Consider the following 5,589-nt stretch of genomic DNA (forward strand, 5'->3'; position numbering starts at 1 on the left):
ATGGCCATCGGGTACAACAACGTCAACATGGATGCTGCCAACAGGAACGACATCTTCATCACACATGCACGTAAGACATGGATTTTATTTGTTTGTCAAAAATGTCCTTGTTGATATGATGAGTATTACTCTGATGTTTGTCTATTTGATATGACGAATGTTTGAAGTCTGAACCTCTTTTATATTATGAATGTTCCTCTTTGTGTAATGTAAAGCACCCAACCTTACTGCTCTTGTCAAGGCCACGGGCTATTTACTTGGTAGCTAGCTAAGCTACTTTTTTTTGGCTGCTCAAGTATGTCTCTGAAAAATCAGTTTTTTTACTATCATCATCTTGATCGAACCGTGTTGAATTTTGTGTGTGCTGACAACCAACCGAATCAGTCAAATTTAGATGAACCAAATCAATCATTTTCATTTTCATTTGATGCTGGACTGTTTGGTCTGTAGCCAATCTCTATATGCATGCCCAGAATTATACGTATTTTGTTGGATTGTTCAAGTTCCATGAATTTGTACCATTTTCTGGTTCAGTTTCTTCTGTATCAACATCTTCTTAACTCTGTATGCTTTATTTATAAAATTTATAGAGGCTTGATAGATAGCAATTTTCACTCTGTTAGTTTGCTTGCTATCAAAGTTTTGTTTGCAGCTATTCAAGAAGAAAATGCATCTCTTCTGTAAACATACATATCTAGGATTAAATTCACATGAATGACTTACTCACTAGCACAAGCTATATAGTACTTGGTAGCTATCTAAGCTACTATCTTTTTTGGCTGCTCAAGTATGTCTCTGAACAATCAAATTTGTCGTCATCATCATCATCTTGCTCGGGCCGTGGTGAATTTTGTGTGTGCTGGCCATCAACCATTCAAAGATTTCTTCATCGGCAATTTTGTTTTTTGGATTTGAGCTGAAGCCTTGTCTTTGTGCAGGATACAGTACAACATCATCACCAAGTATTGCAAAGATGGAAGGGTTCATCTTGCCAGCCAAGCCAAGGTTGGTGGCTATCCGTGTTTTGTGCTCACACGATTTTGGAATGCTATGTGTGTCCACGTCCATCTAGCCGCTCTTCTCCACGACCAAGCACGGCCCCGTCCCTTCTCCTCTCCGGTCGCATCTGTTGTTCTTCCTCCCACATCTGATCTGATCTGACGCGGTCCTGTGCACCCACTTTTCCTCCCATCTCATCTTCTTCTTCGTGCAGGTGAGGCGGTGGGCGCATCCACCAGATCCGTTGGCCGTGGCTTGGAGCTGGCCGCGGCCAAGGAATGGCTCTCGTTGCTCGCGCAAATGACGGCAGCCGTGGTCGATGAGGAGGCCCAAGACCTCCACGCTCGTCACCCAGATCCGGACAGGAGGAGGAGCTTGCTGCACATACACACACTACAGGTGAGCACATCCAAACCACCCAATCAGCAGCACATCTAGGATTTAGTTGTTGCGTGCCATCCAACACATGATTTTTTTTTCTTCTCTTGATTAAAAAAAAGTTATGCCAGATTGCAGTGCTGCACTCCATACTATCAATCGTTCACGTTTTGACACCATTCATCAGTATACTTTGGTGATGATGATCTGGTTGCATTAAGGAAGCACTACTATAAACTGGCTGCCTAATTGAACGAATCTATCTGCTTGCTTTGTCGTGGCGCTACATCCATGATAAATCTTGCTTGCTCCTTGCCTAAAATTGCAATTTTTGTTCTGCCATTTGGTAAAGAAAAAACCTTGTACCCATTTGTGGTTACTGTGCTCTATAGGATAGTCATGATGTAGTACTGATTTAACATCAGTTTGATATAAGACTGCCGTTTATCTATTTGTTGCAGTAGGCGCCCTGCAATTCCATGGACGGCATCGATGGCCGAGACATGCGCCCAAGCTGACGAGGACATTGCCGGGTCCAACCTCAACCTCCACTATGAGGTTGTCCACCACGACTCCCAGCAGGAGGTCGATCCCTCTCGACTATGATGTTTTTTTCTTCAAGTTATCACGCCTCTGATGTACCTTATAGTTTCTAAGCTAAACATGATGGAGAAAATGTTCTTCGGACAAAACTAGATGCAGCTAATTACCACCTTTGGCAAAACCAGTGTCACCTTTCAGTTCACATACTAATTTTTCTTCCCGATGAGTTGAGTCCCTACTTTAGTGGTACCAAGTAGCACTAAATGATCGATGATGGATAGAGGTACATTCCACTCACTTGCCATCGCAATCATATATGCATAGTAGTATCTCTGTGTTGAACCTGTTGTATTGGTCGCACCAGGGCTAGTTAGTTAGTTAGTTTTTCTGTAGATGCAACTATGAGTTTATTTGCATCAGCCACCCTTTTACTATTGTTTGTCTGCTGCTGCTAGCTCTAGCTTAGTGTTGTTTGTCCGCTGAATGTACTGGCCCAGGGAACGAATTTGACAATAAAATTGTTGCTTGCTCTGTTTGTCAACCCTTCCTTTTATTTTCTGTTCGATTTGGACACTGTAATTTGTAAAAATGGTAGCCTTTGAGTGTTTTGATGCTTGGCTGCTTGCTATATAGAGATTTGAATTCAGCGGTGCTCTCCTTCATTATATGTTTTAGCGATGGAATGTTTCTTGTTACGGATCTCTAGGTCGAACTGACTTTGCGTCAGAAGCACATGTCTTACTAGTCTAGTTTTGCTACTGTTTGGGCTTAATTAGCTCTTGCCTGCTGTTTAAGCTTTAGTGGCTGGTGCTAAATACAGTACTGTTCATTTGATAATCTATCCAGGAGAAGGTATCGAGCAGAGTAGAAGGGGTTCAATGAATGGCATCGGTGAGGAGGAAGAAGACCACCGGGATATGAGGGATCCCACGCCCAATGAGCTCGACGACCTGGCGGAACCTCTATGTACTGCTAGGTAAACACCTGTTGAAGATCTGACCATGTGTCAAAGGCTGAAAGTCATGCGCTTCTCGAAAAAGATGCATGCTTGTTTGATTCGTAGTCCTCTTGCACGTGTGGATCTCCTGTAAAATTATTCCATGGTCCTGTGTTAAGAGTCCCTATATGAACCTTAGTTTTCTTTATTGATGTGTTTCTTGCAACATTAGCTCCAAACATACTCAAGTGGAATGCTTTGTCTCCCTTCTACTCCCTCTCTACCAAAGCGTCATATATTTAGGAACGGAGGGAGTAACACTGATTTGATGGCTTTAAAAGATGCATTTTTTTGTCCATATGAGCTGGCTAGATGGACTCTTTGCAAATGGATGGATTTTGGAGAACAAAGAGCTTAGCTGGGTTCAACATTCAAAAACTATACGAGTCCTCCGACTAATCAAATGTCACATTTCTCAACTATGGAGCAAACTATACGATTTGGTTTGTGTTTGTTATCTTATCACCTTGCTGGACAAAATAAAAATGCACTACGTTTGTTCTAACTAGGTAGGTGTTATGATGTTGTCATGATGGCTTGTGCTGCCGACATACACTTTTTGTGCTTCTCGTGCTTCTTCTGGTGTGGTAATATTTAGTGCCACCGTTCTTTAATCAAGCACCGATATGATTATTTGAACCCAAAACCATGGCATGACTAGTTCCTACATGAACATCATTATATATTGGTCGTGCTAATTCCTGTAACTATAACACAAGAAGGAGGATTGCCACACAATACTTTGCATTCAGGGGTGTCGTAAGCATGTACGGGAATAATAATCTTCTGTGTGCTTTTGCCTCAGTGTAAAGCCAACTGGAAATGAGGTTATTGTGCTTCTCTTGATGATTCCTCTATAATAGTTGGTGTCATGGATTTAGCCCTCATTCGTAGTTGTGATTTAAATTTCATCTACTGGTGATCATTTGATTCCTAGGGCTTGTGTACAGTTGTGAAATTATGCCATGCTTCTGTCTTAGGTACCCCAAGATCTCACTTCCTGATCAAGTGTTCTCCTTTTGGTTTCGTGTATGATGTTCAATGGTATTTTTAGTTCTGAATGAATCCCCCATGGTATTTTTACTTGTAAAATTCAAAATAGTAATACTCTCAACTTTTGCAGCCTTGCACAATATTAGGAGCATGGCGCCCTCGATGCCGAGCAGGGTGCCGATGACCTTGGCCTGGCCGGTGAACATCCGGATGTCGCTCTTCGCCCCTGCCTCCTCCTCTCCTCTCCCCCAGCATGTGGATGACGGCAGCTTCCTCCTCCCCTCCTACTGGCTATACGTGGTGAGATTCCAGAATTAGGAACTGCAGTTTGGTTAAGTTCGTATGTACGTGCATAGTTAACATTGGTTCAGATCTTAAACTAGAGCAAACTGTGTGTATTTCCATTGCACACATTATGTTGTTGCCCAGTTTCTATGCACGCTTTTATTAGACTTTGACTAAATTCGATGAAACAGACCAGACCAGTAGCACTGCCAAAATGTATAGGGTTTCAAATAGAAATAGTGGGTTTCAACCTTTTTCTTCAGTTTTGAGCATAAAAGTTGATTTTAACATTTCACCACAAGCCTGCAACATGATGGTTATATATAAGTGTTTTTCTCTATCCATATGCAATTGCGCCATTGCAGAGGAAAAAATAACTCTATTGAAGGTCGACACTAGGATACTAGACTGATTAAGAATACAATAAAATGGGAAAGATAAATCTTGACACTAGATAACTAGCTTGGCTCTCCTTATGCATGTAGACTTCTTGGTCTGCTTGTGGACAACAACATAGTATATGGAATCATTGTTGATTATCCTCCAACATGTCTATGTGTTGATTATCTCATTTGTTGCTATGTAGGCCCCAGATCCGCCACGGGCGTCAATGGCTTCTCCTTGCCCTAGTCATGATGGGCTCGGTCACCCAGGGCCTTGACGGAGGTCGCCCATGGCCTGCTTCATGCCAACCCTCTATATCTCACCCCAGGTGGCAGCCAGATCAAGGGTTTCTGATTTCTCGGAGGAAGCATTGAGCGAGGAGATTATCAGCCAGCGACGACATTGTGGACCCGCTCCCGGAGATCACAAGGAAACCCTCGTCTTCCACTGCACCCTCAGCCCGGTGATGCCCCTTCCTCCCTCCTTCAGAATTCCTCTCTTCCAGCTCTTGATTTTCATAGTAGTAGTTATAGTACAAGAAGAAGAAGATAGTACTTCCTATTGTTGCTATGGTTGTAAAAATTAAAAATAGCACTATTTTTACCAACACCACTTGATAGAGCAAGCATGAAGTAGTAGAAGCTGTAGAAGAAGACTGTACTTGTGGCTGTGGATCTAAAAATAAAAAAGTTTCATGGGATTCAGGGTGGAAGCACAGATTACACAGATAAATTGCCTCTCTTGTCTCGTCGATGTGACTCAAGAATCGTGATTAAGTCTATCTCTCTAGTGTGAGTTTGATGGTTGTCCTGAGGAAATGCATATACAACTGCTTGTGTGTGCAACCACTAGTAGAAAACTGCCCATTTGTCCCGGTTTATAAGGGCCTTTTGTCCCGGTTCCTGAACCGGGACTAAAGGATCGTTACTAATGCCCTGTCGCTTGCCTCCACGTGGCCTATGCGCCGAGCCCAGGCAGGAGGGCTGGGGTTTTTGTTTTTTTTTTTGAAA

The 5,589-nt window shown here is 42.6% G+C and overlaps 1 long non-coding RNA gene across 1 annotated transcript; it reads left to right on the forward strand.

Annotated features, from left to right (window-relative positions):
* Nucleotides 1–1,845: 1,845 nt before the first annotated feature.
* LOC119273632 lies at nucleotides 1,846–4,170 on the forward strand. Its single transcript, XR_005134928.1, has 3 exons — nucleotides 1,846–1,962; nucleotides 2,767–2,896; nucleotides 4,041–4,170. It is a non-coding gene; the product is annotated as an uncharacterized LOC119273632 (long non-coding RNA).
* Nucleotides 4,171–5,589: the final 1,419 nt, after the last annotated feature.

Source organism: Triticum dicoccoides, chromosome 3A (genome assembly GCF_002162155.2).
Source record: "Triticum dicoccoides isolate Atlit2015 ecotype Zavitan chromosome 3A, WEW_v2.0, whole genome shotgun sequence".
In the NCBI taxonomy this organism is placed as follows: Eukaryota; Viridiplantae; Streptophyta; class Magnoliopsida; order Poales; family Poaceae; genus Triticum; species Triticum dicoccoides.